The following is a 19,221-nucleotide window of genomic DNA, read 5'->3' on the forward strand; positions in this document are numbered from 1 at the left end:
GATGTAAAGTCAACAGCTGACAGTCTCGAGGAGCCGTGTGTTGACGCCGAGCTCAAATTCCAAATATTAGACCGTATTCTGTCAGGTTAAATATCAGAGCGAGCGCGTGACTGACAGGACGATCGAGGCCGAAGCAGCACAGGTTGACTGGCGGGGTAAGAGGGTGTCAGGGCCGATGTTACCTGTCAATGGTCAGCCCCGTCGCTCTCGCTCTCTGAAGGCACTGACGGGCCAAAGGTTTCGCTCTTCTTCGGGCTGCTATGACAGCTTGGAACATTTCTTGATGCTGGGGAGACTATAAAAGTTCTCCATCTTAATCTTGGTCGATTGAGTTCTCTCGCTCTCTCTTCAGTGCGCATTAGAGTGAATTCACCGAGCTGATCTGAAGTGCTTGATTATATTATTATGGAAATGTGAAAACGGCGGTTTGGTTCAAATGTCACGATATGTCAAAGCTGCTTCGAATGGCTCGCTGTGACCCACTTGAGGTAATAAGATTACATGTCGGTGGAAATAATGAACAACAGAAAGCACACAAACCCGGGAAATTCTCAAGCACGCTTAAACACACTCGAAACACCCAGAGGCACTGGCAACGTTCACAACCGCAGGACAGTACTCAACACATACTGTTTGAAGTGTTAGACGCGGATATTTCTACATACACCAAACACATGAAGTTCAGTTAGTTTTGAGTTGTTTGTACTTTATATTTGCTGTCTAGTCAAGTCTTAAGTTTAATTAGTCACATAGGCCACACAACCATACACGGTACGACACGTAATGACATGATGACTTGATTGAAATCAAGTTTTATTAGCGCTTGATCACATTCATTTCATTCTAATGAATTAGACGCAAGTAACGTGTCTTTAATACCAAATTACTACTCAAACATGTCACTTTATATAACATTTGGAACAAAATATGTAACACTGTGTTAGTGGTTTTTCGACACCTTTAAAGGGATAGTTCACCCAAAAACGAAAATCATCAATTCCATGTTTGGGTGAACTACCTCTTTAAAGCGGAGGTAACATGCTATTTCATGCATTCTCACTTCTTTACACTGTTAAACGTGCTGGCTTCTCAAGCTTAACATGGTCAACTTGTTTAAGAGAATGATATAAATTTAAAGAATTGGTCACTATCTTACACATCTGTTGCTATGGTTACAGCCATCACTTGCGCTAGTGAAGGGGACCGACTTCAGTTACCAGTTCACACATCATTTAATCCTGTTTGTTGTTCTACGCACATGATGGTTTGAGCGTCGACCTGTCGTCAGGCCAAAATAATGACCGTGTCAACGCAGGCACTTTCAGCAGATCTGGGGATACTGTGTTCCACAGAGGACACGATCTTTCGCTTGGTCATCCATAAAACAGGAGATGAAGGGCCCGGCTTAGCCGATCAATGACAGCGCAGGTGACACAGTCTGTGAAGTTGGAGAACGCCGTGACATTTAGAAAGGAAATGGTAACATTCTCTTCAGAGCACCTCAGAGTCAAGAAATCCAACAGCTGAGTTTGTACTCTCGCTTCGCTCCATTACACCTGCATTTCTGCTCTTAAAAAAATGAAATTCGACCTTAATTACTTGTGTGTTCCTTTGATGCAAAAAATGAAATGAATGAAAATTCAGTTCTTCTATTCATGCTCATGTTGTTTTAAACTCGTATTCTGATTTTACCTTGGAAGGTCACATTCCACCGCAAAATTGCATGAAAAGGTCTATTTAGCACATTTCCCTCCATATTTCCATTACTATAAAACATCTAATGTTTTCCTTTAGAGTTTTTCTGTTATTCATCTTATCTTTTAATAATTATTTATAATTGTTAATATAATTGATTTTGCTTATTATACTAATAAAAGTATACTAATTATAATTATTATTATTCATATAATTATTAGTTCTTCCTGTAACGTAGTATTTTTTTAAAGAATCATAGAAAAAATATCACAAAAATATATGAAAAGTTCGTTTGCAAAAACAGATAATTCCATTTGTTTATTTTCATAAATCATGTTATTTTTTCTATTGTGCATTTCAAGTAATATCAATCAGACTGCAGTTTGGTTGTTTTGATTGAGTAATTATCAAAATTTTAAAAACTGTTCTTTCTTTTGGTTTTGGAGTGAAATATGAGCTAAACAAGTGTCAGGAGGGTTCCCCCTCTGTTAAAAGAAAAATTTGTTCTAAATTTTTATTTTCAAATTCCACATATTTTTCCAGAAATCAAGCAAACCTGTTACCAGCTTAGACACCATCTGTACATAAATGTTTAGCACTTGCACAAAAGCCTGTATTTTCTGTACTTTCCAAACCTTCAGATGGTGCTTATGCTAAAGCAGATTCTCTAATGGCCCTTAAACAGTTCAGGTCCGGTTCCCTGAGCAGTGGCCCGCGTGCAGCTCATTCACACGCATTAGGCTCAATGACCCGCTTAAAAATGACATGTTATAACCCCTGCTGTGCACAAGTCCCCAGGGGTCCGACACCGCGAGACACTGATACACACCAATAACCCCGACTGTGCCCAACATGTCTTAATCAGGGTGTGCGAAAGACCGCAAGTTTTAGGAATGCAAATGAACGAGATATGCAAAACGTAATAATTACGAGTACGCAACTCGTGCAAAATTATGCACGCGCCTTTCAGGAGGGCCGTGATTATTAGCCAAAATTTTCACACTTTTTATCAGCGGGGAACTTCATTTTTTGGCATAATGAAAGTACTGCGCGTGACACCACCTCCCGAGCCTGACAAAAAATTTACCATGAAAATCACGTAAATAAGCTTCAAATTAGCAAACCGTACAACAACAGGAAGAATGCATAGAACTCAGAAGAGTAGATGATTTCAATCGGTTTGCAAAAAAACACTTCAACAGAAGGAACTGCGAGACGTACTTCTCAACTTTCTTTCCAATGCTTAAGGCGTCCAAATACGAAACACGTTTAAACGGGTCGTTGCCCAAAAAAGAAATCTTCAAGATTGCCAATCGAGTGGCAACATGACGCCACTCATAATGACTCTCGTAGGATCACAGGTAAATGCAGTTTGTTAAATAAGCATAAAAACTTGACCTCAAGTGGATGTGGCTTAATCTTCAACCTCGCCATATACCGAGCCGTGCCGCCTGGTCAGAGCTGGTCTCTGCAATGATCAAACAGCCCCACATCCCATTAGCCAGAACTCTCAGTGGGGTAACCCAATTAAATCAAGTCCATTTAATCAGAGTTGAGGAGGTGTGGCCTTCCTGGCTGTCTATTCGTATGTAATCCCACCTCCTAATGACCCGCCGCTGTGTGCGGACAACCAGTAATTGCAACATGATGGAATTCCACTGCTGGGAATTGAGGAAGTGTTTCCAATCAATCAGCCTCTCAGATCTGGATTTCTTACAGGTCTAGCACGGGACTTGATTTAAGATAGCTCTTCTGCGCCGTAAATTAAAAGTACACGGAAACATCGCAAAATAATGTGGAGGGCTATAAACAGATTAAAGCTTTTAATCAAATAACACGTGTTGAAGAAAGTAACGTTATGCTTCTTATTCGCCATCTCTGTCTGAAAAATAAAATGGCACGTTACTTAATGTACACCTAATGACATCAAACTGATATTTCTAACAAGCCCATACCCAACAGCTCAAATTATAAATCATTATTATAAAATTACCATTGTGGGTTGGGGTAATGTACTGAGATTATTTTAATGTATTTGCTTAATAACAAAAAAATTTAATCCCCAAAAAGTCACAGATTGCAGCTTTAAACAAACAAATCGTAACAGTTTTGTGCAAGTCCAAATGTAAAACGCAATGCTTGTATGAACATTCGTAAAATGAGTTTAAGACAAAACTAGCAGGTCTAAAAACTGATGAAATTATATGAAATATCATCTATTCTTTGTTCGTCAAAAACGCTCAAATTCCAGTACAAGCAGAAGAAAACAATTACATGGTCAAGCCCGGCTCAGCTTAATACAAAGGGGATCACAATATAGCACAGCTGTACACAGACTGCAATAAATGAGATAACTGATGTATCTTTTTTGACAGGCTAACGGGTGTAAAGATATAAAACAGGATCTTTTGAGATATTGCGGTACCTCGGGTCTGCGCTGGATGATGATGCTCATCACAGACTAATGAGATCTTTGGAGTATAGTCAGGTGCGCCTGCAAAAACAAAAGAGAAGGGTTGGTAAATACAGATGGGGGGAAAGGAGAGGGAGAGAGAGAGTCCATAGCCCCAAGTGTTAAACCTAATGTGCATAATACATTCTGCTATGGTTACACTACGGACATGAATGATAATGCACATATACTATAGTTAATATTCATGCTTTTACCCAGACTTACATTTATCACCCTAGCAACCACCTAGCATTGCCCTAGTAACCATTCAGAAGACCTTCTTCATCAGAGCAGCAGTTAAAATCTTTCTCATGACTTGGGTACTGTTATTTACAAATGTAATGCAAAAGATAAACATGAGGTCTGGCGCCATGGCAACAATCCACAGAAGTCTGTAATTTCTGACGCTTCCCTCGAGTAAATTACAGGTACACTAATCAAACAGCTCAAAATACACAATAAGTACACAGGAATTCACACCATCTGCCGACACCATCTTTTAACACAAAACAACCTGTGCTGTTGAAATCAAGCCCTTTTGGAAATAGACATCAGGTCCTGCCTGAGATTTCTGTTTTGTATATCACAAAAAACTTTCTAAATGAATGAACATTATTGAATATATGAATTTATTTAGTTGATTTGTTTATTCAATGCATAAAATAGGAAAAATATAAAATAGGAAAGCCCCCTCGCCACGCCCATGTGCCGACCTTGTATGCCAAAAATGACGAATTTTTAAGCATGTTAAAGGGATAGTTCACCCAAAAATACAAATTCTGAAATTTCTTGGTTCTGCTGAACACAAAGGAAGATATTTGTAAGAATGTCAGCAGAGTGACTACTTTTCTCCATTTAAATAGGCTGAATGACTGATTACAAGATTGGATACATGTGTGATGCTAATTAAAGAAACTAATTAGTTTGAAATATCCCTATAATCGTATTATGTTTTATCTTTTCTAAGGGGTACCAACAAATGTGTCCAGGGCAGGCCATTTTAGAATATCTTTGTAGCATAAGCAATAATTCATCTCTTTCCACAGCTTCTTTGCTTAATTCTATGACATACCAAAGGCATGCAAGTATACATGATACAATAGCTTTTCATTTCATCACTCTTCAGGAGGAATGAAGCATTATTTCAATGAGCTGTAAGGGTACCAACAAATTTGAGCATGTCTGTATATGTATATAAGTATATATATATATATATATATATATATACTGTATATACATACAGATGCTGGTCATATAATTAGAATATCATCAAAAAGTTGATTTATTTCACTAATTCCATTCAAAAAGTGAAACTTGTATATTATATTCATTCATTACACACAGACTGATATATTTCAAATGTTTATTTCTGTTAATTTGATGATTATAACTGGCAACTAATGAAAATCCCAAATTCAGTATCTCAGAAAATTAGAATATTACTTAAGAACAATACAAAGAAAGGATTTTTAGAAATCTTGGCCAACTGAAAAGTAACATGAAAAGTATGAGCATGTACAGCACTCAATACTTAGTTGGGGCTCCTTTTGCCTGAATTACTGCAGCAATGCGGCGTGGCATGGAGTGGATCAGTCTGTGGCACTGCTCAGGTGTTATGAGAGCCCAGGTTGCTCTGATAGTGGCCTTCAGCTCTTCTGCATTGTTGGGTCTGGCATATCACATCTTCCTCTTCACAATACCCCATAGATTTCCTATGGGGTTAAGGTCAGGCGAGTTTGCTGGCCAATTAAGAACAGGGATACCATGGTCCTTAAACCAGGTACTGATAGCTTTGGCACTGTGTGCAGGTGCCAAGTCCTGTTGGAAAATGAAATCTGAATCTCCATAAAGTTGGTCATGGTAATGAATGAATGAATATAATATACAAGTTTCACTTTTTGAATGGAATTAGTGAAATAAATCAACTTTTTGATGATATTCTAATTATATGACCAGCACCTGTATATATATACAGTATATATATATATATATATATATATACATATACAGACGTGCTCAAATTTGTAATAAAAAGTAAAAATTCCTGTAATAAAAATGTGAAGTAATATGATTGATTTATAATAATATAATAATAAAAAGTATACTGCTTGTTCTGCTAAAGAGCCAAAAGAAAGAAAGACAGACAGACAGACAGACAGACAGACAGACAGACAGGAAGGAAGGAAGGAAGGAAGGAAGGAAGGAAGGAAGGAAGGAAGGAAGGGAGGGAGAAAGAAAGAAAGAAAGAAAGAAAGAAAGAAAGAAAGAAAGAAAGAAAGAAAGATTCCTATAAATCTCTCTACTACCCTGCCTGCATGACTGTGTACAAACAGGCTACACCTTATTCGCTTAATGATACATGGCTTAAATCACCACAGACATGACATCATCTGAAAAATGGATTTGAACTGTTACGCTGGTAAAATACAACTTACGTAAAAGCGTCACGTCCAACACGTGAACAAACACTATGACCTCATCACTCCTTTCAAACGACTTAACGTTTCAAAAAGAAGCATTCTGAAAAGATGCTTTTCCCGGCAGCGACGAGCAGACCTCTTCTAATGGAATACGTACGTCAAATTTAGCTCGGGAATATAAAATATCCTCCGCTTCTCAGGCCCCCATTCGAGAGGCACACGGCGCAATCCACTGACAAAGCCGTCGAGATGAAATCATGACACAGTAAATCAAGTGAAATTCAAGTGAATTTCAGCCTTTTACTGAGACACAAAAAGAACAGGGCCAAAACACTGATAGGGAGTAATAATCCTTTCTTTGCCCGATTATATAAACCTAATAGGATTCTGAATGCAATCACTGTCTAACCTAATGCTTTTAGAGACGGAGGAGAATCTCATCAGATCGCGTCTGGACAGAATGATTCCCAAGTCTCTGCTTTTCTCTTCGCTCATCTGGCACATTTCACGACCCCTTCGTCTCAGCCCGCACGCTCGTTCGCGTATTTAGATGCGTGTTTACTTTGTCCTGAAATGAGAAATGTTCTGCCATTATATCAAACAAGACCGTTTACTTCCCCGTTGGTTTGGGCTTACGCTCGATCTCGCCGTTTCGGCTCCCAGCCTTCATTTGCACTTTGTCAGAGAAACAGACATTATATGTCAGGGCGCTGGGGAACGAAATTAATAAAGAAAATGCATGGTAGATTATCTTCAATTATGAATACTGCGAGAACAGGAGTATAAAAAAAAAGATATTCAATCCATCCTCTGCAGTGCTGAAATATAATGGATTTATCGGCACGCAGATAGAAACAAACGCGACAGGATTAAAGGGTTATATTTATGCTTTAAAGGCACAGTATGTCCTTTTTATGCCCATAATTATTTATTTTTTACTTTTGGTGTGAATATATTAGCCTTAGATATAAAAAATAATAAATTCCTACAATGTATGAATTGCTAGATCAGTCCCATATAGGAACAATCTTGGGTTAAATGTTTTGTTCAGGGCCACTGTCATAATCGAGATGCGTTGTGATCTGGATATTTGGGCAAACTAACCACCTTAACCAATAGGGATCACCACACCGGCCGGAGTCAGACATTCATGGGTAAAACATCTCTTTAAGTCTGCTTTCAAACCTCCACATCTCAGTTATTGTCCACCTGTCAACACATAGTCAAGCAATAAATCATCTCAGTAATTATCAATTGATTAAAAAAAGCTATCTGACAAAGAAAGTGACTTGCAGGCGTAATACATCAATTTTAATGACAATTCTTAATCCGAAAGACTTGGCAATCACCAGAGACCAATTACAAGCCATGAGATAGAGGCAAACCATTAATAACAAGAGTTGGGCATCTGGAAAATGGGCTTCCAGTGGTTCATTTAAAATTGACCGGTCCGGCAATCGGCAAGAATTGTGTCACAGCAAATCTACAACTTGTATGAAATATCTGGACATTCCTATTTAGGACCATAGAGAAAACCAATGCATTCATGTTAACATGAGGGTGAATAAACTCATGTTAATGACGTATTTTTGAAGTGAAAGTGACCTATTAGTCAGATATGGTGACCCATACCCGAAATGTGACCTCTGCATTTAACCCATCCAGAGAGTAGTGAACACACACACAGCAAGTGGTGAACACACGTACACCCGGAGCAGTGGGACGGATTTTGGGGGTCAACAATCCATTTAAAGGTTCTTAAAGGGATATTTCGCCCAAAAGTGAGATTCATAAAAAAGTTTCACTGAGTGATGCAGATGAACTTGCACAAAGCCCAGATGTAAAAAACACTAAAAACCTGTGAATTGACCTGAGACATGTGACAAATGACCTAACATCTTGTCAAAAGCCTTCACAGATGAGTCTATACAGCACCTCATCTAACACTTGAACCCTTGAAACAGTCCTAGCAAACTATGGCCATTCGTTTGACAAACCTTTCTACAGGAGTAACTTCAACGTTCTGCCATTTTTGCATTTACCTTTAAAGGGATAGTGCACCCAAACATGAAAATGTTGTCATTCTTGAGTATACGAGTCTTTCTTCTGTGGAGCTCAAAAGAAGATATTTTGAGATACGTCTCGGTTGTAAGTTTTTTTTTTATCAACGTTCTCCAAAACAACTTATTTTGTGTTCTGCAGAAGAAAGTCATACAGGTTTGGAATGACATGAGGGTGAGTAAATAAAGGATTTTACATTTTTGGGTGAACTATCCCTTTAACAATCTAGTGCCAAGCTAAACTCTTCTGAGGTAAACCAAGCTAACATGTGAAACAGATAAGCTGTGAGAACAACTATTGAACGTTACAAACAAACAAAAATTTTTAAATAATCATCATTCAATGGAGTCTTTTCCTCTCTCCACATTTCGCTTTCTTTAGCGTCGTCACACAGGGAGAAAATGACATTTCTATCACATCCAACACCACGCTAAGGGTTCTGGCTACTTTAGCCTAGTTCAGCCAGACCGCAAAAAAACGACATCACACTGTTTTAATTCTTAAAGCATCTAATAACACTGAACATTACGTTCATTGTTTTGCATTTATAATTGTGCTCCCGCTGGCCATGTTTCTAAATGAAGGCGGCAACGTATAATTTTTCCAAACCGCTTTATTCAAATCTAGCATGACGACGGCGGAACCACCAAATCGAGGTCTTTACCCAAATCATCTCACTTTATCCAATTTTGTTCCTCTCCAACTGCGCTTCTAATTCTCCCTGAACTGCGTTTCAGAGGCACAGATTGTTTGTGACAATTCCACATTTATCATCAGCATTAATACTGCGCCACATAATTTGCTCGCTACCGAAGGAAATCAGAGCCAAGTGCCGTGATCAAATTATTCAATTGTGAAAAGCATCATAAATCCTAGTTGCAAACAGGAACAAAGCGACTAATCTCAATGTAAACCACCACCACCAGCCAGACAAAACGCTGCTGGAGGCTGGACTCCGTTTCCCAGCATGCACCACGGCATGAATAAATCACGCAAATGAGCATTTAACAGATTTGATATTTACTGATGTTTCAGCAAATATTCAGATGTGTCGTGGACCTCTTCTCTTAATAATCTTTGTACCTTGTTCATTATTCAGCATTTTTTTTTACCATCTCCTCGTTTAATCATTATTCAGAGAGTAAAAAACCCATCCAGAGTGGCGCCGCGGGACACGCGCGACAGTTTCTTGTCCGGCGGGTGGAGCAGACACTTAATCCGTGCTGCACGCTTCAGCGGTAGCGTTTGGCTTCCCGTACGGTTCATGACTAAATAAAACTTGCTGCTCGACGATAAGGAAGGATTAATGGGGAAAAAATCAAGTTTGGCAAGCGGATGCGAGGGACTTTCTAAAATAAACATATTGAATATTTATCTCTCGCTCTGTTATCGCTCACGTACCAGTGATTATTGGCAAGCGGGCCTAAGGTTGCCGGCCTCTGAGTTTAACACCACGGTCGGGATGTACTTAAAATATCTCGTTTTCTAATAAAACGACGGTTTTAATGAAGAGCAGTACAACCTGAATCGTTTTCTTTCCCCCTAAAACAAACCTTTGCACTCCAGCTAAACTTCAAGAAGAAAGTGAGCGCCCGAAGCAAATAGTGCCCACGTCGGACAAAACGGATATCAGAGAGATGAATATCATTATATCCCTTCTGAGGTGTGCTGATTGCGTTTGATGAATGCGATGAAGCGAGTTTAAGGACACGTCTGTAGCTGTACGGTTGCGAGTCGATCCTATAATCATTTCCTGTGATGATTATACCCAAACCTGAAAACTGAGACACATTAGCGTTCAGAAGAGATGACATGGAAAGGCATTTGCATGGCATTTAAAAGAAAAGCATTCTCCAAAATCATCATCTGCTCACCACGTCCACCCAAACCGTCTGCTAAAGATCTGGAAACCTGCTAAACGTCTTTAAAAAAGGCAGTTTTACATGCATTCTAAATAAGAGACGTATTGCAAACGAGCAAACAATCAAAAAACGTCTTGCAGACATCAAACAGACGTGCTATCTCAGACCGGTAGGGCACGCACAAATGTCCAAGCTGCTTTTATCATCACAATGAAATTTTACGATGAAAGCTGATCCTCAAAGTCTCCGGAAGCCGTTACGGTTTTGTGTGAGGTCTTGGTTATTGCGGAGAAAAGACTTTCAGTAAATGAAAACATTTTTATGGTTTATTTGGCATTTTTAGAGCTCAATAGTGTGTGTGGAAAATATAAACTTGGCCAGTGCAGAAAAAGAAATATGTCTGCCACAGAAGGATGAAACATACGCAGGCTTGAAGTGACATACGAGCAAAAACATGAAACTTTAATCAAACTATTTTTATCAGTCGGCAACGTTTTTATGCTTCATCTTGAAATATCTGTTCACTCAGCTCAGTGCAATGCATTCTGGGATTGCATGATACTTTAATGAGCACAAATAAAAATAGCACATGGTAGGTAAACAGTATATTTCCATCACATAAAACTATTTTTATCGTCACTTCACTGCTGAAAAAATTACAGCCAATGTTTCTTTTTGCTTCATCTGCTCAGTGCAATGCATCCTGGGATTGCATCCTTTGAAACAGTCGTCACGCCGGTAGCCATGATGCTTTCTGCAACTTAAGAGATCCTCGATGTAAATCATTCATAAACACGACAGGTGACGGCAGGTTTGGAGAGCGGTAGTTAACGTTAACGGCACACTTAAACAGGTTCTTATTAAATCATGTAAACATCCGCAATGACCCCAGAGGTGCGGTATTTAGTGGCCAGTTTCCCAACCACGGTGAACCGGTCCACAGGCCAAACGCATGAAGAAAAAGTCATAAATCACTGGTGTACTTTTACACCTGAACTCTCTCTAATGCCCTAGATACAGCAGCTATCCTTGAAGGCAGATTCAATTATTTACCCAGCAAATAAATTATTACATAATGCCCCAGCACGCAACATCCCACAGCACCGCGCGCTTTCCAGCCATGTCTGACAACTTGTTTCCATCTGAAACATTTAGAAAGCAAAAGAAAATGACATTCGGTATCGGGCAGCAGAATGCAAATGGAGGACGTAAAGCTAATAAGGTGAAAAATGTGCGGAGGCGAGGCGACGTGCCGCGCTAGCTGACAGGGTGCTGAGGATTTGCTGAAATGCGAAGCTGTCGAGGGCGAGAGGGATTTCAGAGCGGCCTGCTTAACCTACACCCCGCTGGGTAACAGTGCTGTTGGGAGGGGCTCAATGTTAGAGCTGAAGATTACAGCCTCTGATAAGCACCACATTCGATGGCCATTAAGCCAACGTTCCACTGCTTTAACTGACCCTGATGAGTCTATTTTTAACCAAACACGGGCTCCTGAATTTCAGAGTTGCAACTCTTGATCTCAAAGGGCTAGTTCACATTTCTAAAGCAACTCTGAGAGAAAACAAAGTGCTTGATTCTATTGTATTAATTTTTTAGATTTGTGACCCAGTCTGTGAAACAACGTTATTTTAGTTTACTAAAATTAAAACTTTGAAAACGTTCCTGTTCATTGAAATCAAATCAAATATTGACCTAAAAATGATTGGAAAAACGTAACTCAAGGAAAAATTGAAGTAAGTTTACAGCAGTAAAATTATAATAATAAACAAAAAGTAAAATAAAAATTAATTAATCTTATATAGCAACATTAAAAATAAACCAATAAATTATAAAATGACAAAAGCATATACCAAAATTGCTAAAACTTTAACTAAACTTAACACAAAAAAACCCCCTAAAAAAGGCATATACCAAACTGCCAAAACTTTAATTAAAATGAACACAAAATAAATCTAAAAATAAAAGCTAATTTAAAATATTAATAAAACTCTATAAAAAAATAAAACTAAATCAAAACTATAATAACTCTATAATAAAAGTCTGTTTTTACACAAAATCAATCATCCTAGTATGTAAAAAACATTCTGTGCAAATACAACATTGATATATTTAATACACATTAATATTTAAAATATATTGACTGAGTATTGCCATGTCCAAGATTGAAATCATAGTGAAATAAATGGTTGAAATCAAAATGTTATGCTCATCTCATTATTAGATTTTTGACTTTAGCCTGGTTTTCACAGACTGGGACACATTTTATTGTGCACAATTCATGTAAAAAAATTAGAAATAAAAAAAACCTTTTCTGATAATATAATCAAGGCTGTAACAATACTGACCAACTAAACTTTTACATTTTTATATACAGTAACAGACAAAATTGATGTCCAGAAGCGATATTTGCAAAAAAATGTGTCCAAACGTGTGCAAGTAAAGCATCAAAATATTATGAGTATGGTACTTAAGTGCATTCTTATTGCAAACATAGCCTTGTACACTACGTTTAATGTTTTCTCCTTAGACAAACTGTTAAATGCGCTCTAATTTATGTATGTACAAAATGAAAAAACGAAACTTGGTTAAGGTATTTATTTCACAAAATGATTAAGGGTGTAACTACAGCATACAATGAAATAATGAAAATGGGTTTTATTGCATACAAAAAGTGCGTAAAAAAACAAAAATAACGCATTGATGTCAGTTATTAATATTTTTTTGATCATCATAAGCCATGCAAATGTTTTTTTTCCTTAAATTCCCCTCGAAGCTAAGCTTCAGTTTATGCTTCAAGCACAACTACACCACATGCATACAAAATATTGAATATATCTTTAACAAAAATAGTGGGAAAACATGTCATTTGTTTGATGGCGGACTACTGCATATAATGTACATGTAAATCTCGCAATAATCCCAACTCTGACTGCTTACAAAAGCATCAGCACATCTCTTAAAAAGCACCTGCCTATGAAGGCATCAGAAAGCTCACACGTTTTTGAAAGAGCTAATGAATGTGAAATTAAATGACGGCATTAATGGGGGATATGACACCGTCAGAGGCACTTCACAATCTCCGACACAATTTAACCATGCTAAATTTTCGCTCCGAGGCAAAATTGAGTTTCAAAACAGCTCAGAGAACCTACATGGCTGCACGCTGAGAGCGACGGAGGTTGGAGGTGACGGCTCGGGGAGGGTACGGATGGCGGACAACAGTCTCTAATGGCTCGCGCAGCCTTTTAAGAGCTCAGAAACTATGCGATTCGCTTAAGGCCTTTGCCCTCTACATTAGCAAGTATATTACTCCATTTGCTTTGGCTGGGAGCTGAATATTTCGCATACTAATTCTCATCACACAGCCTGACATTCACTGAGGCATGGACTCCCGACTGGCTTAAATCCACAAATTATGAGCAGGTCTAAAGTGTCTCTCTGATTTGACCTCGCCGTGCGCACCAATTGAGGTACTTCATTTGTCTTATCCTCAGAAACGGTGTGGTTTACATCATCCCATCTGTTTGTTTGAATTCAGTTATGCATTCTCATGAGCTTTAGACTATACATGGGCCTCAGATTTATCATGCCAGGAGTCATATTTACATACTCCTGCGGCTCTGGATTCACTAACAGTGCCCAGGTTTACACATGGCGTTTGCCCGCTCGACTCAACATCTAGATCTGTTGAAAAAGACCTGACTCGATAAATTGTCAAGAATGCACATTTCTGTGTTTTATTTGATGTATTAACCAATTTGGGATTTCATTATTCATCTTTTAAATGCTGAATAATGAACAAGAAATTAAATAAAACAAGAAAAACACATTTTGGCAACAGGGATTTTTCTTTGTTGAGGTCAAAAACTCAAGCTAAACAAAAATAAGACAACGCACACTTAAAAATAACAGCTTTAAAAATGCTTCAGGATATTTCATCGGCCTTGCCAACAATAGCCGGGTTTCCATCCAAAGTTGCGAATTTAGCTAATGCGCAAAATTGGAATATAGCATAAAGCATTTGCGAATAAGCACCGTTTCCATCCAACTAGTCGACCGTCACTTCCTAATAAACTGCCACTAAATATCATTAAGTAAGAGAAGCCACTGAATATAATATTTTTCATATATAATAATAATACTTGCGCAAGCAGACGATTACGAAACACAATGAATGCAGTGCTTTTGTGGATGCCTGCTGTTTGGGAAACACAGTCGTGACAGTTCTAAGAGGCAATTACAGAAATACTTTGACGGCTTTGCTCAGGCGTTTAAGAATGACCGTGTAGCGAGGAAGGCGGGACGAGAGCCGTGGGGCAGGAAGGCGGGGCCGGTGGCGTGAGTGATAATGAGTATCAGCTGTACGCGCACCGGTCCCGCATGCCTCACGGGGAGCTAGGGAGCATAAGAGGACGAGCGACGGGACTGCCGAAGAGAGAGGACCGGGCCCGGAAGCTGTTAAGTTTGTTTATGTTTGTATGGCCGGCAGTCGACCGTGAGGTGGCTGCCGGTCTTTTATTCTTGGATTNCGAATAAGCACCGTTTCCATCCAACTAGTCGACCGTCACTTCCTAATAAACTGCCACTAAATATCATTAAGTAAGAGAAGCCACTGAATATAATAATTTTCATATATAATAAAACTTGCGCAAGCAGACGATTACGAAACACAATGAATGCGGTGCTTTTGTGGATGCCTGCTGTTTGGGAAACACAGTCGTGACAGTTCTAAGAGGCAATTACAGAAATACTTTGACGACTTTGCTCAGGCGTTTAAGAATGACCGTAACAACTTTTGTGATGCTTTGTAACAAGATCAGTACTCTGGTTAGTCAGGTTACCGTCTCCAGTTACGTGACTTTTTGGAGGAATTTATTCGGCAAACGCGTTTCCATCTCCCATTATTCGCATTAACCCTTTTTCGCAAAAATGAAAAACCACCTCAAGCGAGCGTAAAAACTTTTTTTGCGAATTAAAGGGGTCATATGGCGCGAATATGTGTTTTTATGTGTCTATGGTGTGTTAAAAGTTGCATATGCATGTATTAGACACGTAAAATTACAAAAATGAAAGTGTCGGAACAAAAGATGCATTCTATCTAAAAGCGTACTGGTTAACTGGCCAATCATAGCACACCTCGCTTTTCAAAGCGATGAGCTTTGTAAGAAATCTGCGCGTTTCAGAGAGGCGGGTCAAAGAGGAGATACAAACATGAACGGTATGTGGAAAATACAGCGTTTTTGAACCTTAAATCGTGTACTATACACATTGCATTACATCTAAAACAAATGATAAAATTCATTTTAGCCGTGTCATATGACCCCTTTAAGGGTTTTTAATTCGAAATTTGGCGTTTCCATGGCATTTTCTACTTGCATTGGGCAAATGCGATTCAGCGTTTCCGATTGGCTAGTTTTTGAAAGAGGGAAAATATCAAGAGTCTAGCGCCTTCTGAGACAGTCGTGATTTTTCAGCGCATCTATTTTGCTCCTATCTGTCAGGTACTGGAGATGTTTTATGCATGCTATTAAAATTGCTTACAGCACCTCTAAACCATTTATAAACTTTCCCTGATAAGAACATTTACGTGACCTTTATCCGTTTATTAAGGTGTGAGATAAATATAGGTGAACACACTCATAACTAAACCAATGAAAGCAAAACAAAACAGTGATTCCTTAGAGGTTTTTTTACTGGTTTTCTTTTACTGTAACCTGGCTGCCAAATAAACAACGACATTAGCATCTGCTTCATTATTTGACAAATTCTCCAGGTGTTTGCTTGAATGTATCAGACATTGTGAAAATCCAGGACAAAACATTCAGTGACGCCGAGCTTGTCACAAACAACCAACTTTTTTCGTGTCAAAATCATACAAAATATCTTGTTTGACCCCACAATCCTGCAGCCGTCAACAGCGATGCAGCATTCACTACTTCTTTACAAATGTTTATCAATTTGACCAAATATATATTAACAAACTAATATATCAAATTCTATAACTGAAGTATGTTAAGATCAAAAATCGAATTCTTGTCTCCGGTCACCTTTTCTAAAATCCGCAGGACCCAAGACGATATTACGGACGATAGGTGGTTATATTCCCTGCTGTCCATCCTTCAGAAGACGGCCATATTTGAAATCAATAAACAAAGGAAACATCATATCATTACAAAAAACAACATATTACAGCTTTAAATGTCAAAGATGACACCTCCAGATGAGTTTATTTTTACATCGCGAGAAAGCATTAAGCAGAGAAAGCAGATTGCTACATGGTGTTTTTATTTTTCTAAACATTAACTTACATTTCCCGTGCAGTTCGCCTGACGTCACAACACCTAATGCATCACAGTAGACAGCAAAGCAAAGAGAAAAGCATGCAGAAAATTATGCAACGTAGCACCGGGGCATCTATCCTCACCAAATCAAGCATTTACGCAGCGAATCCAGAATTAAACCCATGAGTTTTACCCCCGACACCTCACCTGCCTTCTCTCATCACAGACAGAAGAAATCCGTATCCTTTAAATAATACAACAATCAATGTTTTCGGTATGTTTACAGTGTGTTCTTGAAAAAAACTCTCTTTCATCGCAAAGCTGCAGAAACGTATCCGTGTTCAATAACGCCCTAAGAGCACATCAGCGTTGCCAAGACACAAAAAACTCCTTCTTTGTTCTTCCCTATATAGCTGCTTTCAAAACATATTGATTTTGACCTGAATGAAACAACACAACCAGAACACAACCACGGCACCACATAAATGCAATAAAGAATAAAACAAAACATCCCATCCCAGAGTTTATTCACTTAGTTGATCCTCGGTCATATTTCAGTACTACTGGAAGTGTCACAACATTTGATGTGTGTGCGCACTGTACTGTACTGTACGTGCGTGAGTGAGCCCTCATTCTCGTGATCAGAGATCTCAGCCCCGTTCCACCCGAAACGTAAGATTTTAATCCCACGCATGTTCCAAGCTGCTACGCGATATATTTGCCAATGTTATCAATGTTTCAGTCTGGGAACATGACAGAGCTGCTATTCCTCGGAGAGCCACGTTATTACATCCGTAGCGGCGCTTCTGTGTGCCTGAGAGAGCACATGCATGACGTGACAGACAGAGATTATCCTTTCGGCACAACAGTCAAGCATTCCAGTGACATGTCAAATACAGTGTTTATAATGCTAAACCCCAAGATGACACTGAAACTATTGCCATGCATTGACTTAAGGGACACTTTTGTTGCGAGGTGACATGCTACTGTCATTCACACATGCAATATTGTTACTATTCATAGTACTCCTATAATGGTAAATTCAGATTGCAATTGTTTAGATATTGCAACAAACTCGAAAACAGTGTCAGTGTTTCTGAATGTGTCAGTCTTATGACGTTGTACCAGTTTAAAATGGCATGCAAATAAAAACCTTTATGTCATTTCTTAATGTTTTACGCTATAAGAATAATCAACAGCATAAATTTAAACTGGATTTATTATTGTGCTTAATTCTATATGTAAAACCACCATCAGACCAATGCAAATGTCTATCTGTCAAACCCAACTAGATAGATTAGAATGCTGCTTGTCCAATTATTAATAACAGTTACTAAACAATAATACCAAAAATCTTATATTCTTATATCAGGGGTCCCTGGGTCAAAAAAGGTTACAACCCCTTCTCTAACCACACACAACTCGACCAGCAAATAAAGATCTGTGCCTTCCATGATTTACGTACATAACATATTTTGGGCATCATATGTGCAATTTATTGTTCAATGCAATCCAAAAATGCCGTCAAAATAAGATGCACAGCCTCAGGCTTAGTTCACGTGAAACATTTGAACAAACAGGTGTGTTAGAGCAAGGTTGCAACACAATTCTGAACGCAGGTAGATCTCCAAAAGCAAGATCTCCAAGGCATCCTCGCATATGCATTTAGAGTGTCCAACACAAAAGTATCACCCAATGTGATCCAATCAATCCATTCTTCATTTGTTTACATTAAATCCCGTCCGGAACTTTGTCTCCACGCAGCAGAAGCGCCTGCGCGCAATCGGACACGAACGCACCTTTACGCAGCACGTTACGCGCAGGTGACCATAACATCGCGCACGACAACAGCCTCCACGCAACAGTAATGTACAGTTGCCATCCTCAACATCATCTCCAGCCTCACCTTCTAATCGAGTTGCCCAATGGTACCCACGTTTTGCTTGTCAGATCCTTACGCGCTAGCTGTCGTTTCATTGCATGGCGGTATAGAGCGCGTTCCGGCCTCTGGCATCGGTAGCAGGTGTCTTTTCCGTCTCCGTGCGCTGTGACGAGTTGCTCGTGTCTTCTCCTCGCACCGTGCGCGAGTGAACGCAGCTTCTGTCTCCCAGCTGATAGTTTACTCTATGTAAGCTCCTCCCACCGCAAACCGTGCGTGTGTTTACCTGAAAGGCAGCGGCGCCTGCTGGCAAAAGGGAGAACTGCAGCCATTGAACAGACATAATATGCTGTCGGAACACTTTTATTTTGTTTTTGACAACTGCATTAATAGTTTTTCTCGGTCGCTTTGGTTAATTTCTCGAATAACCCTTAACCACTTTAAGTCAGTATGTGTTTGAAAGTGAATTACCTGCAAAAGCCTGAAATTTGCTCACGTATAATGTTCACGTCAATCATCATATTAGTGCATAAAGTCCTTGTGTCATCGTTTAAAATAATGTTAAGCCACG

General features: G+C 39.0%; 1 protein-coding gene across 2 annotated transcripts in view; it reads right to left on the reverse strand.

Annotated features, from left to right (window-relative positions):
* Positions 1-18,860, reverse strand: part of LOC130565488 (kelch-like protein 29) — a 197,584-nt gene extending 178,724 nt beyond the window's left edge. For both annotated transcript variants that reach the window (XM_057352226.1, XM_057352228.1), the window contains exons 1-2: positions 18,678-18,860; positions 4,121-4,189 (exon numbers count right to left, since the gene is read on the reverse strand). The gene's annotated coding sequence lies outside the window, so the exon portion shown is untranslated. The remainder of the gene's footprint in view (positions 1-4,120; positions 4,190-18,677) is intronic.
* Between the last annotated feature and the right edge of the window lie 361 nt (positions 18,861-19,221).

This window comes from Triplophysa rosa, linkage group LG15, assembly GCF_024868665.1.
Source record: "Triplophysa rosa linkage group LG15, Trosa_1v2, whole genome shotgun sequence".
Lineage (NCBI taxonomy): Eukaryota > Metazoa > Chordata > Actinopteri > Cypriniformes > Nemacheilidae > Triplophysa > Triplophysa rosa.